Genomic DNA, 20,004 nt, shown 5'->3' with positions numbered 1-20,004 from the left:
GTTTGTCTAGTGACTGCACCTGTACTTTATTCAGCCACAAGCAGCATTGTGGGTACTTCTGTTTGCCAAACATATAAAACAGTCTGTCTTCAGTGCCTTTGTGATTCTGGAAAATCCACTGACTTATGATTTAGGTATAAAGTGATCACTTTCAAGCAATTTAAAATGTGTGCCATATCATCTATCAATTTCAACAAAGATGAGTGTCGAGACTGTCCATGTTCTCTTTCAGGGAGACAGACACGGGAATGCTGCGCAGAACATGGAAGAATATGGTGGTTCAACTGCAGGTTCACACACATCAATGTATGCCATACACAAATACCTGCACAGCATTCAACAGCGAGTCAAATGTGTACTTTTTCATATAAAAAGTATGCCATAGTCATAACTCACATTGATGTCAAGTCAGTCGGTTATTATTAGCGATACATGTTTTTGTGCATTAATATTTGGACTGTGGAATGTTTTTAAAGACGTTCATGTACGGAATTTGACCTTGAAGAGGGATTTAAAAGGGTTGCTCTTAGAAGCATCTCAAATATATTGTATATATACTGGAGAATATAACGTGACAAATCTGCTCGAACAGGACCCGCGGACCTCAAAAGCAGGGCCCCCTTAGGGCGTGGGGCCTGGGGCCATCGCCCCACTTGCCACCCCTAAATGCCACTCTTGGTTGGTTAACTAAACTTTTAGTTTACTATTATTATACTATTAACTAAACTTAGATTTTTAAGTCTCAAACCAGGATAGTGTTAAATATGAGCTAGCCCAAATTCCAAGTCTTCATCTTACCTGTTCATAGCTGACAGCTGGTCTGTATGGGTGGTATGTTGCCAAAAGGTGGGATTATTTTAGGTGGGTGTGGATCAGAATGAGAATACGGACAAAAGACAATTTCTGCTTGGAGCCTCTATTTGGGATTATTGCTCACGTAGGTCATTTGCGTTGGCCTGACCATTCCGTACGCACTGACCACTCAGTTGTGGTGCACGTTTTTTTTTCAAGCGCTTTCCAAAACGTCGGACTTTGTCCTGTCCTGCCCTCTGTAATTTGCATTACTCAGGTGATTTCTCACAGTGACGAATTCCTCCGGTGACCCGGATAGCTAGCTGGCCGCTCGGATGTTGCACGCGGAAAGCTGTTGCATAACACGCGTGTACGGTGCACACTCGGAGACAGCGGCTTCCCGGGGGGCTGCGCTGCACTCTCCGTGAATCTGCGTCAGAACCTCAACTGCCAGGGTTCGCTACGAGGAGCGCGTCGTCCAGTGACGGAGAAGGCCATCCAGCATCGGAGCGAGGCGACGGCTCATTGAAGAACACGGCGGGCGGAGGTGAGCGGACGACCGAGGTTTTTTTTTTTTTTTTTGCAGTGCTAGGTGCGCGCAATTTGCGTTGTCATTTGAGTGTCGCAGCCTCCTAACACCCCGGGCTGGGGCCCAACAATACGGCATTAGCGGCTGATACCAAATTGCGGGCTGAGCCGCGATGGACGACGTGCCCGTGATGTGTCAGTCAATGAAGGGGGATTTAAAAGGATGCTGTTGCGGCATGATCGCCCATTCATTCATTCATTCGTTTAGCAAATAATGTGAGATTTGAGAGTAACGCGAGCACGTCGCCAGCTTTTGTATTTTTTATTTAGTACAAGTGCGGGCGTGTGCCTTTTTATCACAAAAATGGGTCTGCAGTTGCTAGCGTTTCCAGTGTCTGCTTTTTTACATGGCGTTGGTAAAGGTGGGTTTGTAACGCCTTATCGAAAACAGACAAGCCGTTTCAGATCAGCAGTCGGTTTGCACTTAAATTACTTGTGTACTCGGCGATATGTCATTGTTTATGATCTTTAAAATTCCGTGTCATCTTTTTTAATGTGCGTAGGTAGGAGCTGCCTATAGTATTTGCGTCCGTCTGTGAGTTTGTCCGTCTGGTCACCATAATCGTTTTGTATTAAGTTAAGTTGCTGCTTTCAGATGTTAGACCTTACCTTCACTTTCTACTTATTTTGGTGGTTTATTGCACCCCATAAAAATAACACGTGATATATAGTTTTATTTTGCCAAGAAACCTCAATATGTAAGCCATTTAGAGAGTTGTAAACAACACGTTTTATTTTTAAACTGTTTTTAACTTTTGTTATATACGCCATTCCTTTATTAAAACTGAATACATTTACCCATTAAATTACATTATATTATATTTATATTAATATATATTATATTTACTAAGGCGGTAGAGGGGCTCTGGGCATGAACCATTGTTTTGAGTCATCACATAGGTTTTAAGGAAAGCCATGAAAAAGCTGATATGTAAGGACAAAGCTTAGGAGCATCCAAACTCATTACATTTATATAGTGCTTTTCTCACTACTCGAAGCACTACCACATAGCAAGGACCTGGGACACGAACCCATGATGTCTTTACTGTGCGGCAGTAGCGCTACTACTTTGCCAGCTATTGAACCACATGCCACATGGGAGGCCGGAGAAAGACTTCAATCGCCCATACAATAATACCAAAAAACACCTGCTGGGATAAGGGGTGATGGTTCCACGTTTGGATGGATGGTGCTTTCTCCCTTCCCAGGGAATCTCGTGTGCATTCAGGAGTGACTTTGGGAAAACTAAACTTGAATAGGCAGTACATATAAACGGAAAGTAGTCCAAGTGTTTGGGGTTGGTGAATGTATAGCAGCAAAACCACAGAAACGGCAATCTGAGAGTATGAGTGATTTGGAGTTGGGACAGAGCATGCAATGGCAAAGCTTAGAATTGAACTTGATAGCCATCCAAGTACAGTATGGCACATCAAATACTAAAAACAAAGTCTTATCCGTCAGCTGTATGTTTTGAGAGAGAATGTGCAACGGTCCAGATCAGACTCCGTGCTTCCTTTCTGCTTCCTGGAGCCTCTTGAACCTGGAACCATCAGTAAGATACCCAAGACTGAGACAGGCAAATGAGGAGATGCACACACACACACACACGCACACACACACACACACACAGCGTCAGCAAGAGGTTGGTGCAGAGTGATTGAAGTGCTTTTATTTAAAACCAGACAAATAGTGATCCAAAAGTACAGTGTAAACTCTTCAATAAATAAATAAATCCATCAAATCAAAGGTGGCAAGTGGAGGTTAAAACCTAAATAATTTGCATAAAACAAGGTTAAAATTACAGTATTGCCTCTCTATGAAATCTGGCATCTTCTCCGCTTATCCCAATAGAACCTTGCAGCATGAGGGGATGCCCGTTGACAGGTACAGTCTTCCATTAATCCCAGTTTCTGCCAGTCTGTCGTCATCCATAGGCAGGGAGGTGCTGCACGACAGAACCACTCCTACTCCTTAGCGTTCCAAGGAGCACCTCTTCTCCAGTCCCACACTTGAGTGCAGACCTGCTGCTCGCTTCCTTGGGGGCATTCTCCATACCACCTGTTTCCGCTGTTTGCCACATGGGCTCCTCACCAGTCCTGCTTCTCTTTGTTTCTCGTTTCTTTCTCTCATTGATCTGATCTCTCCTCTCTGCCAATTGGGTGCAGGTTTTGTCCTCCCCACGCTCTGAGGTGTGAATGAAACACCTGACTGACCCCTTCACATATGCATGTGAGTGCAAAATCAACTAAGCACCCCAATCAACCACAGAGCAGCACATGCACGGAATTTCATTGGGATAATGGAGAAATACTGAAATATCCATGGAGACATGGAAACAATGTATGGACTCTACACAGGCTTTGCCCAGGCCAGGATAGAAATTTAGTGTACTGAGGTTGCGAACTCCATCATGCTGTCCTTTTACAAAAATTACAGTGAGACAGTATACCAAATGTACTTTCCTCTAACATGTCCTTACCTTTACCCACACTTTCAAGCTGCATTGCTTTATTACTTTTTAGGGAACAAAAACAATGAGGTACCCTTAAAAAGACTGATAGATTTAAATTTAGATTTATGAATATTTTAATGGGCTACGTAGGTGAATGGGCCTAGCAGTGGAGAGGCATCGTATTCAAGTCTGATTTCTGCCTTGTGCCCAGTGCTGCTGAAATAAGACCCCATATTATATTGCATTAGATAAAATGGATGTTTTATAGTGAGATGTCAAGCCCCTTCTTTAGGGAAGATGTAATGTGGTTGTTTTATGTAACGTTTGCAATGTTATGTTATTTTTTCAGGAATTTTTTGTAGTATTTTGTATATTTTGTATTTCTATTCTGGTTTATTGTCTCTTATCCATCCATCCATCCATTGTCTCCCGCTTATCCGAGGTCGGGTCGCGGGGGCAGCAGCTTGAGCAGAGATGCCCAGACTTCCCTCTCCCCGGCCACTTCTTCTAGCTCTTCCGGGAGAATCCCAAGGCGTTCCCAGGCCAGTCGAGAGACATAGTCCCTCCAGCGTGTCCTGGGTCTTCCCCGGGGCCTCCTCCCGGTTGGACGTGCCCAGAACACCTCACCAGGGAGGCGTCCAGGAGGCATCCTGATCAGATGCCCGAGCCACCTCATCTGACTCCTCTCGATGCGGAGGAGCAGCAGCTCTACTCTGAGCCCCTCCCAGATGACTGAGCTTCTCACCCTATCTTTAAGGGAAAGCCCAGACACCCTGCGGAGGAAACTCATTTCAGCCGCTTGTATTCGCGATCTCGTTCTTTCGGTCACAACCCATAGCTCATGACCATAGGTGAGGGTAGGAACATAGATCGACTGGTAAATTGAGAGCTTCGCCTTGTGGCTCAGCTCCTTTTTCACCACGACAGACCGATGCAGAGCCCGCATTACTGCGGATGCCGCACCGATCCGCCTGTCGATCTCACGCTCCATTCTTCCCTCACTTGTGAACAAGACCCCGAGATACTTGAACTCCTCCACTTGGGGCAGGATCTCGCTACCAACCCTGAGAGGGCACTCCACCCTTTTCCGGCTGAGGACCATGGTCTTGGATTTGGAGGTGCTGATTCTCATCCCAGCCGCTTCACACTCGGCTGCGAACCGATCCAGAGAGAGCTGAAGATCACGGCCTGATGAAGCAAACATGTCTCTTATTCTAATTCAAAAGTTTGTGTTTTCTGCACTTCTCTTTATTTTGTGTTCATGCAATATTATATTTGTATCGAATGTTGTATATTCCCTTCTGTTCATTTTGAAATTCTTTGAAGTGCTCTTGAGCATGGGAAAGGGGCTATATAAATAAAATGTATTATTATTATGGATATCATACCATATGCAATTTTTACATGGCTTCTTTAGATTGGCCATCTATATACTCGTTTTTTTTTGCATATTGCCAATAAATCAAATGGCCTTTAATGTTCTGTGTTTTTTAAAAGAAACAAAGTAAAGTCTGTATTAAATAATGTAGTCAAGCAGAAGTATTTACATTTGGAAGTACTTTAAGTAGTAAAGATGTCTACATAATTTACCCAGGTACAGTCTGTATATTTCATGAAATTACAGATGGATGCACTGTCTTATTAAATTTCATCAGTCCATTTTCTGATCCCACTTAATACAGTTCTAGGGTTTGTATTAAAAAGGCCCCAAGCCTCACCCAAAGCAATCTATATATAATACACTAAGTCCATGGCAAGCAAGACGCACGCAAGACAGAGCCACGCCCGCCAACTCACAGAGCCCCACCCACCAACAATTCACTAAGCAGCCGACCATGGCACGCAAGACAGAGACCATGGGATATGCACAACAGAGCCCCACCCGCCAACTCTAACCCTCCTCCCGCGTCATGGGATACGCACGGGGGTCCCGCGTCATGGGATACGCACGACAGAGCCCCCGCCCGCCAACTCTAACCCTCCTCCCGAGTCCACCCTCGCTCTCGAGGCATGCACACTGCCTGCTCATGTGCCAGCACGCCATGCACCTGTGAGTCATGTTGACTGTTCATTTTCCAAACACTGCCTCAGTCGCTTTCGTCTCTGCTACGGTCCACATGCACCTCTAAGCCACGTTGACTTTTCATTGTTCTTTTCGGTTCCGGCTGCTTTTCTATACAGTAATCCCTCGCTATATCGCGCTTCGCCTTTCGCGGCTTCACTCCATCGCGGATTTTATGTGTAAGCATATTTAAATACAGTGGTGTGAAAAACTATTTGCCCCCTTCCTGATTTCTTATTCTTTTGCATGTTTGTCACACAAAATGTTTCTGATCATCAAACACATTTAACCATTAGTCAAATATAACACAAGTAAACACAAAATGCAGTTTTTAAATGATGTTTTTTATTATTTAGGGAGAAAAAAAATCCAAACCTACATGTCCCTGTGTGAAAAAGTAATTGCCCCCTTGTTAAAAAATAACCTAACTGTGGTGTATCACACCTGAGTTCAATTTCCGTAGCCACCCCCAGGCCTGATTACTGCCACACCTGTTTCAATCAAGAAATCACTTAAATAGGAGCTGCCTGACACAGAGAAGTAGACCAAAAGCACCTCAAAAGCTAGACATCATGCCAAGATCCAAAGAAATTCAGGAACAAATGAGAACAGAAGTAATTGAGATCTATCAGTCTGGTAAAGGTTATAAAGCCATTTCTAAAGCTTTGGGACTCCAGCGAACCACAGTGAGAGCCATTATCCACAAATGGCAAAAACATGGAACAGTGGTGAACCTTCCCAGGAGTGGCCGGCCGACCAAAATTACCCCAAGAGCGCAGAGACGACTCATCCGAGAGGTCACAAAAGACCCCAGGACAACGTCTAAAGAACTGCTGGCCTCACTTGCCTCAATTAAGGTCAGTGTTCACGACTCCACCATAAGAAAGAGACTGGGCAAAAACGGCCTGCATGGCAGATTTCCAAGACGCAAACCACTGTTAAGCAAAAAGAACATTAGGGCTCGTCTCAATTTTGCTAAGAAACATCTCAATGATTGCCAAGACTTTTGGGAAAATACCTTGTGGACTGATGAGACAAAAGTTGAACTTTTTGGAAGGCAAATGTCCCGTTACATCTGGCGTAAAAGGAACACAGCATTTCAGAAAAAGAACATCATACCAACAGTAAAATATGGTGGTGGTAGTGTGATGGTCTGGGGTTGTTTTGCTGCTTCAGGACCTGGAAGGCTTGCTGTGATAGATGGAACCATGAATTCTACTGTCTACCAAAAAATCCTGAAGGAGAATGTCCGGCCATCTGTTCGTCAACTCAAGCTGAAGCGATCTTGGGTGCTGCAACAGGACAATGACCCAAAACACACCAGCAAATCCACCTCTGAATGGCTGAAGAAAAACAAAATGAAGACTTTGGAGTGGCCTAGTCAAAGTCCTGACCTGAATCCAATTGAGATGCTATGGCATGACCTTAAAAAGGCGGTTCATGCTAGAAAACCCTCAAATAAAGCTGAATTACAACAATTTTGCAAAGATGAGTGGGCCAAAATTCCTCCAGAGCGCTGTAAAAGACTCATTGCAAGTTATCGCAAACGCTTGATTGCAGTTATTGCTGCTAAGGGTGGCCCAACCAGTTATTAGGTTCAGGGGGCAATTACTTTTTCACACAGGGCCATGTAGGTTTGGATTTTTTTTTCTCCCTAAATAATAAAAACCACCATTTACAAACTGCATTTTGTGTTTACTTGTGTTATATTTGACTAATGGTTAAATGTGTTTGATGATCAGAAACATTTTGTGTGACAAACATGCAAAAGAATAAGAAATCAGGAAGGGGGCAAATAGTTTTTCACACCACTGTATATATCGCGGATTTTTCACTGCTTCGCGGGTTTCTGCGGACAATGGGTCTTTTAATTTCTGGCACATGCTTCCTCAGTTGGTTTGCCCAGTTGATTTCATACAAGGGACACTATTGGCAGATGGCTGAGAAGCTACCCAGCTTACTTTTCTCTTTCTCTTGCGCTGACTTTCTGTGATCCTGACGTAGGGGGATTGAGCAGGGGGGCTGTTCGCACACCTAGACGATACGGACGCTAGTCTAAAAATGCTGAAAGATTATCTTCACGTTGCTATCTTTCTTTTGTGCAGCTGAACAGTGCTTCGCATACTTAAAAGCTCTAAAGGGCACGTATTGATTTTTTTATCTCTCTCTCTCTCTCTCTCTCTTTGTCTGCTCCTGACGGAGGGGGTGTGAGCTGCCGCCTTCAACAGCTTTGTGCCGTGGTGCTTCGCATACTTAAGCCAAACAGCCCTATTGATTTGTTTGCCAGAGATTGTTTTCTCTATCTCTGTGACATGATCTGCTCCTGACACGCACTCCTTTGAAAAGGAAGATATGTTTGCATTCTTTTAATTGTGAGACGGAACTGTCATCTCTGTCTTGTCATGGAGCACAGTTTAAACTTTTGAAGAAGAGACAAATGTTTGTTTGCAGTGTTTGAATAACGTTCCTGTCTCTCTACAACCTCCTGTGTTTCTGCGCAAATCTGTGACCCAAGCATGACAATATAAAAATAACCATATAAACATATGGTTTCTACTTCGCGGATTTTCTTATTTCGCGGGTGGCTCTGGAACGCAACCCCCGCGATGGAGGAGGGATTACTGTATACTAGACAAAGAGCCCGTTTCTATAACGTAAGATGAAACGGGCACGAGTGGAATAATAATAAGTATAAGCACCACAAACCTGATATAGGTGTATTGAATGAATGCGTAATTAGGCCTCGAGCTGTAGTCGAAATCACCTTTCAGGCCTCTAGTGCTTTAATCGAAGTCGCCTTTCTCTTTGAATTTTCGTGGCCGTATTTCCGCCGCCTGCCAAGATGTCGGTCTCGCAAGGTTTTTCGGGCAGCTGCGCAGAAGGCGACTGCGCATTCGGCTTCGGATGTGCGCAGAAGGCGACTGCGCATCACGGGACGGAAGGACAATCCTGACCGCTTTTATATAGTGAGATAATCCACCAAGTCGCCCGATCATGGGATACGCACGCACGCAACACAGAGCCCTGCCCGCCAACTCTAACCCTCCTCCTGAGTCGCTTTCTCCCGTGTCCACCCTCACTCTCGAGGCATGCTCATGTGCCCGCCCCCAACTCCTCACCTGAGTTGCTTTCGTCTGTGTACACCTGTGACATTGCCTTCACATTGTTTTCTTTTTATTTCTGATCCCGTTCAACAACTATATGGCGACATCGACTTCTCAACTGTGACTCCGGAACAACTCGGTACGCTAAGCGTCACCAATGAAGACTCGCTACACCTTAATGAACAAGTACTGAAACTTATCCCTACCGACGAGGTAACTTTCGTAACTTTCACCAGCGTTGACTTCATCATCACAGACGATCCCGCAGTTTCATTCCCTGAAGAATTTCTTAACAGTCTTACTCCCACTGGCATGCCTCCGCATAAACTCAAAATTAAAATAGGTTCAGTCGTCATGCTTCTCAGAAACCTAATGCCAGCAAGAAGTCTCTGTGATGGCACTAGACTGACTGTTACCAGCATTCACCGCAATGTACTGGAATGTAAAACTATCGCAGCTGCTACCTCACAAACTGTCCTTATTCCCCGGATATCCCTGACCCCATCAGATTCAAATTTGCCTCTTACTTTTACACGCAGACAATTTCCTGTTAGGTTGGCCTTTGCAATGACAATTAATAAGGCACAGGGGGAGTTTCACCTCTCTCTGACCTTTTTATTATTTCTACTTTATTTTCAATGGTGATGGTTTTTCTCTTCTTTACTGTATCACTAGCACTTGCATCAGATTTGTGTTTCAGAGACATTCTTGAAGGGTGAAAACAAAAGGTTTAGATGAGCTCTTCTGCACAGCACTGTACACGTTACAGCAGGAAGGCACCCGTCTGACGTACTGACAAGAGACAACTTCCTGCTATGTGCGTAACAGTACAAGCAGGCTTTCTATTGAGAATGAATGGGGCGGCGAGGGGCGGTTCATCACCAGCTCACCTCACAGTCACCTCCACTACAGTATGCTGTAGAACGAACACGGTACGGCCAAAGGCGAGTAGTGAATCGCCCAACCCCAATTCAACAGCCAGCCATCCAAGGCACACTACAATGCTACCCCTGCCGCCCCGTTCAGCCACAACTGGGTCACCACTTGCAGTATTACCAGCCGTGTGTGCTGGCCGGGCAGTGAAATGCCCCCCTCCACTCCATCCAGCCTGCGTCCAGTCAGGAGCAGCAGCTGCGGCGGCGTAGTGGGCAGGCAGCGAACAATCGTCCTGCACACGAGCGATAGCTGTGGCCCCGGTGACTATGGACCATGGGTCACCGCTTGCCGCCGGGAGCTGCCCGAGGGACACTACACTACGCGAGCAGCAAAATCGCCCCCCTCCAGCCACCGCTTGCAGCATCCCCAGGCCGAAGATGACAGAGTGGCAGTTACTGAGGCGCATGCGTTGCAGCTGTGTCCTCGTTCGTAAGTCGTAGGTCGAGTTTCCATAACCTGGGGACTACCGGTACATATTTTCCACAAGAATGATAATTCTAAAGGTACACCATGGACACTGAATGATTTACATACATTCACTCCCACAAACATTTAGAATTTTATCAATATTAATGTGACTGTTAGTTTGACCAAATCATCTTGCATTAACTCCTTAAATGGCACTAGGACTGAGCAATAGAAAATAACCGATACATAGCTACCTTTTTGGTTAGGACAGTTAAAGGGATAGTAAATTTTAAGAACAACCTTTTTTTTTTTTTTTTTTTTTTTTTTGCTTTTACACTTGGTTTTTAACAAGATTTTCAGACAAAACTACAAAAATGAGAACTTGATATTGGTGATAAAGAATTAGGATAATTCATTCTAAAAGTATGTAACATCTTAAAAACATGATGCATCACTCAATCACTCAGCCATAGTTCCAGGGAAGGTTCACTTTGTTTTACTCTACATTATCATGAGATTTAATTTTTGACTCGCCCTTTCCTAGTCCTCCCTTATAGAGTTTTTTTTTCTAAGGAAAGCCCTAAAAAAAGAAAAGGCAGCAAACAACATGGTTCTAAGGATGAATGGTGGACATAAGCCACTCCATCGCACCTAGATGACTATCCTAAGGGGAACTGATATACAGTAACTTAAACCATCAAAGGTTTTGCTCCATTTTTGAATACATTAATATATAATGTGTACTTTTCAGAAAAGTAATATTTTTGTTAGTTACTAGTCATGCTATGTGTTGGGTAATAGAATAAGTTTAAAATACTTGTTATTTCCTGCCATGCATGCATCTTCAGTGCATTTCTCCTGCATTCTCATGTGTCTGAATCTCTGACTGGTGCTCCCTCTCTTAAGCACTTTCCTGTAAAACCTGCTTCTCAGACTCGGTCAGTTTGAGGTGGTTTGTTGTACCTCACGTCTGTAAAGGTGACTCCAGGTGTACCTCCTGCACCTTCTCATTTAGTGTTTTAACCTCCTTCACACTTCATCTTTTGATCGTGTCACTAAAGCCAACCTGACCAATCAGATTGGTCTGAGGGACTGGACACACACAAAGACCGTATAGTTTTATTATATAGTAGATGAGTGAAAAGATTTGGTGCTCTTTTGTTAAATTGTGTAAACAATATAAGAACGACACTATACACAAACTACTCTGGGCAGAAACTGGTAGAACATGGACAGGTAGGTCGCACATCCACTAAAAGGTGTTACAAATAGGTGAATTTCTAATGAGGTAGATATCTCTGTACAGTAGCGATTAATTACTGTATAATATTTTGTGATACTGGAAGAAACAAACAATGAAGCACCTAAACTTGATGGAATTTAACAATTACCACAAGTATCCAGTGAGAAGTTAAGTAAAATGACACCTTTTATTGGCTAACTAAAATAAATTACAATATGCAAGCTTTCAGGGCAACTCGGGCCCCTTCTTCAGAGGCCTGAGTTGCCTCGAAAAGCTTGCATATTGTAATTTATTTTAGTTAGCCAATAAAAGGTGTCATTTTTCTTAACTTCTCACTACGTTCATAATAGCTAACATGGTACAACACCCTAGTACTACACACAAGTATCCAAAAAATGAAACTTTATTTCCTTTCATATAAATAAAACTACTCAAAGTTACAAACTTTTGTTTTTATTCAAAGAAACTGAACTATTTAAAGTTATAGTCTTGCATATGTAATGTTTGTTTAAACTTGCCAGTTAACCTAATCTGCATGTCTTTAGAGATGTTTTCGATTTTATTTTTGTAAAAATTGATTTATTTGTATGGATGGTGATTTCAATAAAATCAAAAAAAAAGAAAACACATGCAGACTTTAGGGGCATGCAGAATCTACACAAATGATGAACAGGTATTAGTACTGAACTTGGGGGGTGGGGGGGGGGACAGGATTCATGAGGCTGCTGAACTATTACATTGCCTTGTTAGAAGAAGAATGAAAAGCACACTCCGTGTGAATGAATTCAAAAAGTATAAGACTCTAGTTGTTTTTCTCTACCTCAGTAACAGTAATACACATTTGAAGTTGATGACAAGCATTTGAGATGTGAAATAACAGGAAATATTGTTGCATGGATAGAGCATCGTAGTCTGGAATAAACCACACACTTGGAAGTAGCCAGCTGTCTTGTAAGAACCACCAGGTTACTGTGGCTTCTTAACCGAACCAGTAGAAACCTCCTATATATTCAAAATGTGCATATATTCAAAATGTGCCACTGTCTACTTGATATCTAACCAGTATTCCTTTTTGCTCATATATATTGATCAACAATGGCTATTGGATAGGCATAGGCCGTGCAAGATATTTTTTTAATTTTTGGACAGAAAAAAGGCAGAGGGACCTTCATAAGCTGTTACTCTGTTGTAACAGAAATTCAGTCATGTAGTCCCTTAATTGAAGACAGTCCATCACATTGCTTTATGACAATAATTAATTTTATTGAATATACAGTAACAATGCATTCAATATACAGTAGCTTTGTAGTTCGAATTAAGTTTACACAGTACTTATACCAATAGAGCAGTGGGAACAGAAAAGGTTTCTGTTTATGACTCTTTAAATGTAAACATCAATTGTAAAACTAAGGAATTGAACTCATTCCTGGTTCAAATTCTCCTTGAATTCTATACGATTCTTCAGTTTTAATACCCAAATGACAATACATAGAGCAAAGTAATGGTCAAGTTGCTGTGTCTGTATAATAAATAAGATCAAACTGTGCATGCACAATTATGTGAATGTGGAATTTATTTGAGAAATGTTTTATGTTAGATATTTAACAACATTACGAAAAATGAGTTTGAACTTTTTATTTTCATGTTATATACAGTTTTTCATGCTCTTATAAGCCATAGTGAATCTATCCTTGGTGTTAACCAGAATATACCACAAAGCACAATTAATGGACACAGATTTAAAGTTGAAAAAATGAAAAGAGACATTCATTAATCTGTTTATCCATTTTTGCTTAGTGCTATTCAGTCACAGTATCAATACCTGTATGTATCGGGGTCATCCTTAACAAGTCCTAAGCGATGAAGATGTAGCCTGACAACTCTTATGCAGCCAAGTGGCACATGTAACTGGCCACATTGAATTAAATAATTGTAGTTGTCATAGTTTACATTGCATCCAAGCAAATTTAAGGCAGAAACCTAAATAGTGACTTATTAATTTTCGACTGGAGATGGACTGAGAAAATGTATTGAGCAAGGGAAGGAGAGGCAATTATCAAAGAAGACCAACAGGAAAAGAGCAGGACGAAACAGCACTGAAACAAAACTTCTTACTGGAATACAGATTCAAAGCCTGGAGGGACTACATTGGCGGTAGGTTATCCTTTCAACCACTTTCATATTAGTAACCAGTTGCTTTATTATTACTGCTGCAAATGGAACATACTTCTTTTGCCTTAAAATTAGCTTACATGTTCTATTTAGGGCCCTCAGTTGTTTATTTTTTCCTTTGTTGGCAGCCAGATGATAGTGAGATGCAAAATGAGACAACAAATGACCGGTAACTTGGTCTCATTTGCACTTATGTGCCCCTCTAACAATTATCTGTTACAATGAAATATTTGAAAAGAGAAAATTGACGGTCTCAGATATATTGATCTGCTGTGGCCCACAAAACATTTTGATGGCTACCTCAGAAAAGAGAAAAGCAACAATTTTGGAAATGTAACAGAATGATAGCACCGAGTTATAGAATTAAATAATGAGTTTCATTAATAATAAGAATTGCCTCAAATTTAAGAATTAGGACAGAGAAAATAAAATGTTGACCCTCCTAGAGCTCTCAAGAGTTTGATTTCCCAAGATTAGATGTTAATATGTTATCTGACTTTGTTTTTGCTGCCAGTTAAGGAAAATGTATTTCAGTAGGACGTAGGAATTGGTTGTTAATTAAGAAAGTGGCTTGAATGAAAGGCAGGAGCCACTGTTGCTCTCCGGGATATCAGATTGACAACCCTGCTGTTGTTTATGTTGTGGTTTGCAAATGCTGTATGCTGCTAGTAATAAAGTAGTGTGAAGAATATTAAAAGAATTATGCTAGAGTAGTGTGGACCCAGGAACGTGCTTAGACGCTTGTGTGTTTAAAAAAAAAAAAAAATAAGGTGGCATTAGTAAAATTCTTTCTTGTTCTTTTTCATGAGTCTTGTAGGCTTATTGTGAATTCCCATGTCTACATATGGCAAAGGCAGGGGTGGGCAGATTCAGTCCTGGAGGGCCGCAGTGGTTGCAGGTTTTTGTTCCAACCCAGTTGCTTAATTAAAAAACAATCCTTGTCAATTATTTAATTGCATGGCTTGTTAGTGCTTTAACTTTGTCATGTCAGGTCATTCTCATATCCTAGATTTATTTTCCTTTCTAAGGATATCATCCAAATGATTTGAAGTCTAAAACAGATGAGTAATTCTCAGTGCTTCACTTTTTTCTCTTCACTTTCCTTCCAAGTATTTAATTAAACCAAATAGTGCATGATAAATACACACAGGTGTAAATGAAAACAAGCTAAATGGAGAAATGCTGGTCTCTTTTGTCATTTGCATGGTATTGCTAATTAGGAGCAATTAAAAACCAAGAATACAGCTGTTTAAGACTAAAATAAGCAATAAGGGTTCAAAATCTTAACGAGCGAGACAACTAAAGTGAAGCTGAAGTGTTACTTGAGCAATAAGGGCTTCTTATTAAGCAATTGGGTTGGAGCAAAAACCTGCAGCCACTGCGGCCCTCCAGGACTGAATCTGCCCACCCCTGGGCAAAGGTGTTCTTAGCAGTGATCATTTAGTGGTCTGGATGTTGGGAAACAACCTGTTTGTCATAAATAAATGTGTTCATGATGGATTGAGGTATCTGAGAGATTAAAAACTTAACTTTGCTCTAATGTGACATGGTGATCCATTTGACTGAAGCTTGTGGACCATAGGCAGTCCATGGAACATGCTTTGAGAACTACTGATATAATTTTCCAATCTTGCTTGCTATTATAATATTTTGAGGGTCATTGGCCAGCCTAAATGGCATCTCAAGTAATCCATTCATGAACCATTATCAGAGAGATTAACTAACACTCACTGTGTGCAGGCATTTAATGTTTGACTGATTGGTGTTGCCAATGAAAGCCATATATTTTTTATGTTTGTGGTGCCCTTCACAAACTGCTAGAAGCACTTGTGGGAACATTCTGCAAATCTTGCAATACATTACAGTTATAAGCACACATTTCTATTTCGAGCCAATGTAATTTCCACTTTTCAGTGGTTGGTACCTGTGTAATAGTTATTGGGTGTTGCCTTTTGTGCTTGAAGTAGGTTCGGTTTGCACAATGGGTTGAACAATGGGTTTAGCAAAATGAGAGTGGCTGAGGAGTCGGCACATGAAGTGGGAGCATGGAAAAGCTGTAAAAAGCTTAACGTTAGATGTAATCAGAGTTTTAAATTCACATTTTAGTATGATAGTGATCATTATACCAATTCAATTATTATTGACACTAGGCACAATTTTTCAGGCATTTTTTACCCCTCTACTTGTGGATTAAGGGAAAAAAGTATTTCATTTGGTGGCATTTTTATTATTTCCAATGTTGATTTCAAATAACAGTTGTTATATAAGATGCTGCTTTATACTATGACTGATACCCTCACCCTGAAGACTGATGAGGGTTATTTATTGCTTATTCAAAAATGAAGATGTGAAAGCCCGAATATATACTGTTTGCTGGAAAGTACCCTAAATTCTTGTCTATAAGCCGGACTCATGTATTAGCCGGAGACCAAAAATCATACGAATTTTTAAAATAAAATCGTATCATAGATAAGCCGGACTCATGGATAAGCCGAACATACTATAACCTATAACTAATAGAAGGGAGGGAGGTCAGTGGTCTCACTCGCGCCCATTTAATTTCTGTAAGGGGGGAGAGAGTGTGAGATATTGCCGTCTCTCTCACTCCCCGCATGGCGCGGTTGGAGCGGCCGGAGCGCGTTCTTTCTGCTCTGGGCGTCGCCGAGTCAACACGAGCGAGTAGCGGTCATTTAAATTGTGATGTTATATGTAAGCATATTTAAATATATATCGCGGATTTCTGCGGACAATGGGTCTTTTAATTTCTGGTACATGCTTCCTCAGTTGGTTTGCCCAGTTGATTTCATACAAGGGACGCTATTGGCAGATGGCTGAGAAGCTAGATTGCTTACTTTTCTGTCAATCTTGCGCTGACTATCTGTGATCCTGACGTATGGGGATTGAGCAGGGGGGCTGTTTGCACACCTAGACGATACAGACGCTCGTCTAAAAATGCTGAAAGATTATCTTCACGTTGCTATCTTTTGTAAAGCTGATTCCTGAAAAGACATGCTGCACAGTGCTTCGCATACTTAAAAGCTCGAAGGGCACGTATTGATTTTTGACTGAAAAACAAACTCTCCCTCTCCCTCTCTTTGTCTGCTCCTGACGGAGGGGGTGTGAGCTGCCGCCTTCAACAGCTTTGTGCCGCGGTGCTTCGCATACTTAAAAGCCAAACAGACATATTGATTTGTTTGCTTCACTCCTTTGAAGAGGAAGATATGTTTGCATTCTTTTAATTGTGAGACGGAACTGTCATCTCTGTCTTGTCATGGAGCACAGTTTAAACTTTTGAAAAAGAGACAAATGTTTGTTTGCAGTGTTTGAATAACGTTCCTGTCTCTCTACAACCTCCTGTGTTTCTGCGCAAATCTGTGACCCAAGCATGACAATATAAAAATAACCATATAAACATATGGTTTCTACTTCGCGGATATTCTTATTTCGCGGGTGGCTCTGGAACGCAACCCCCGCGATGGATGTATAAGCCGGACTTATGTATAAGCCGATATTCTATTTTTTCATTTTCACAACTTTTTTCCTTAGATAAGCCGCGGCTTATTGACAAGAACTTAGGGTATATGTTTTAGCCATAGAGCCCAATGGAATACATCAAAGGTGCAAAGACATTTGGTTTGACACGTTGTGAAACTGACACATGCTATAACTGTCAGGAGACAAATGTAAGCAAAATCGCAAATGCACTGATATAAATAAGGCAAGATAATGAGATTTTGTTGCATGTCGGAGTGAGTATTCACTTTTACTGATTAAATTAATTTCTCCAATATATATGTCTTGCTGTTGTTTTACATAATCTGATTTTATGTTTTCCTGTGTGCAAGTATTCAGAACTATTCTCATGTACACTAATTGCTTGATACTTTAGTTATAAATATAACACTGTATATTGTTGGCTGAAATCAAGAATAGTGCTGCCTTGTGATAGGTGGATGGAGCTTTTGAAACTTAGAAAGTTTTCATGATTTACAACTGAATTGTGCCATTCTGATGACAGATGTACACTGATGGGATGAATTTCATGGATTTTGCAGTATACAGACTAACAGACTGATGTGCTGAAATTGATTTTATTAATGTTTAACGTCTTGTCTTTGCTTTAGCATTCTTCTTTGATTAGGTAAAGGTTTAAGAATTCATTGATTTTATGTATGACAAAAGATTCTGATCATTCAATGGTATATTTGTATACAGTGATCCCTCGCTATATCGCGCTTCGCCTTTCGCGGCTTCACTCCATCGCGGATTTTATATGTAAGCATATTTAAATATATATCGCGGATTTTTCGCTGCTTCGCGGGTTTCTGCGGACAATAGGTCTTTTAATTTCTGGTACATGCTTCCTCAGTTGGTTTGCCCAGTTGATTTCATTGGCAGATGGCTGAGAAGCTATCCAGCTTACTTTCTCTCTTCCTCTCTCTCTCTCTCTCTCTTGCGCTGACGTAGGGGGGTGTGAGCAGGGGGGCTGTGTGCAGCTGCTTCCTGAAGGACAGGCTGCACGGAGCTTCGCATACTTAAAAGCTCAAAGGGCACGTATTGATTTTCTGTGGCTCTCTCTCTCTCTCTTCCTGCTCCTGACAGAGGGGGTGTGAGCTGCCGCCTTCAACAGCTTTGTACCGGCGGTGCTTCGCATACTTAAAAGCAAACAGCACTATTGATTTTTTTTTTGACTGCTTGCTTTGCAGTCCTTTGAAAAGGAAGATATGTTTGCATTCTTTTAATTGTGAGACAGAACTGTCATCTCTGTCTTGTCAAGGAGCACAGTTTAAACTTTTGAAAAAGAGACAAATGTTTGTTTGCAGTGTTTGAATAACGTTCCTGTCTCTCTACAACCTCCTGTGTTTCTGCGCAAATCTGTGACCCAAGCATGACAATATAAAAATAACCATATAAACATATGGTTTCTACTTCGCGGATTTTCCTATTTCGCGGGTGGCTCTGGAACGCAACCCCCGCGATGGAGGAGGGATTACTGTATTAATTATTTACTGGATTGTTTTAAAGAATAACAAGGAGATATGGCTGAGCACTCACAGGATGGGCATGCCTAATAGAAGACATAAAACCAAGACAACCTAGTGAGAGGGTCTTTGCGAATGACATAAGCTAATGTGTTCTTGTAGAGAGACTCTGTAATGAAGAATCATGCCATCTGAACATGAAAGACCATCTTAATACTACTGCAGCTGCAAGAGTTGTATACATTATGTACACAACTCTTGGAGTTGTATGCTTTATGTAGTAAATCTGCCTATTTTGCCTTCACTGCTATTCTGCCTCTGATTTCTCCATGTTAAGGTGTTATACTACCACGGTTTTTAAACTTTTTTGAACAAGTACCACTCTGCGATGACCAATAAACTGAAGTACCACTCTCAATGAATTGTTAATTTACGCCTGTGTTGTTTTGAAGGTCACTATAATCGCTATAATGACTATACTTATTTCGTTAAAGTGATAATAAACTAATTAAAGTATCATTTTAAAAAAGTGCGAGGTGTATAAACAGGTAAAACGACTGAAAAGTCATATGCACGGTTATTTGATGGCAGATTCTCGCTCACGAGAAGAATTTTAATAACTTTGTTCACATGCAAAATACATTATCACTTGTAAGGTTACTCACTCTTACTGCCATGCTTAGTGCGAAACGTTGGCTTTTTTTGCCATCAGGTCCTGGACCCGTGGAGAAAGTGTGCTTACCGAGACCACCAGATCGTATTCCAAATACAAACAATTTTTTGGTTTCGTCTTTATGCTTGTCATGGAAGAAAAGGCCTTTTTGCATAGATATGTCGAGCCGAAGGGTAGCAGAGCTGTAATCGCCTTAGCACCGAGTTCATCATGCTCTTTCCTCACTTGACTCCAGAATTCTGTCACTGATTTTTCTTTGAACATTTCTTGGAAATGCTGATTATCTGTCATATTTATCAATATCTCTTGCTGCTGGATGGAAAGATCGACACTCATAATGTTCTCCATATTAAACGGCGATGTAATCCAGCGCTTTCCAACGTCACTTCCTGACGTCAAGAATGGAAAATATGATACAATTTCAGAATGGAGCTTCTTCAGATGGTTGGTAATAACTTTCTGTATTTCCCTTGTATCGACGGCAGCATTCATTGCTAGGAATTCTGAGAGAATCGGAAACATTTCCAAGTTTACATTTGCGACCCAATTCATCCAGAAATAGAGTTTCTTATGAAAAGCTGAAACTTTCTCT

The 20,004-nt window shown here is 41.5% G+C and overlaps 1 protein-coding gene across 1 annotated transcript in view; it reads left to right on the top strand.

The window, feature by feature from the left end:
- Positions 1–875: 875 nt before the first annotated feature.
- The window catches only part of LOC114654855 (soluble lamin-associated protein of 75 kDa-like), a 123,944-nt gene continuing 104,815 nt past the window's right edge, over positions 876–20,004 (top strand). The window contains exon 1 of the mRNA XM_051929482.1: positions 876–1,339. The gene's annotated coding sequence lies outside the window, so the exon portion shown is untranslated. The remainder of the gene's footprint in view (positions 1,340–20,004) is intronic.

The sequence above is a fragment of the Erpetoichthys calabaricus genome, chromosome 7, assembly GCF_900747795.2.
Source record: "Erpetoichthys calabaricus chromosome 7, fErpCal1.3, whole genome shotgun sequence".
NCBI lineage: Eukaryota > Metazoa > Chordata > Cladistia > Polypteriformes > Polypteridae > Erpetoichthys > Erpetoichthys calabaricus.
The sequence above is the reverse complement of the archived record's forward strand: the minus strand, read 5'-3'. Positions and strand labels throughout refer to the sequence as shown.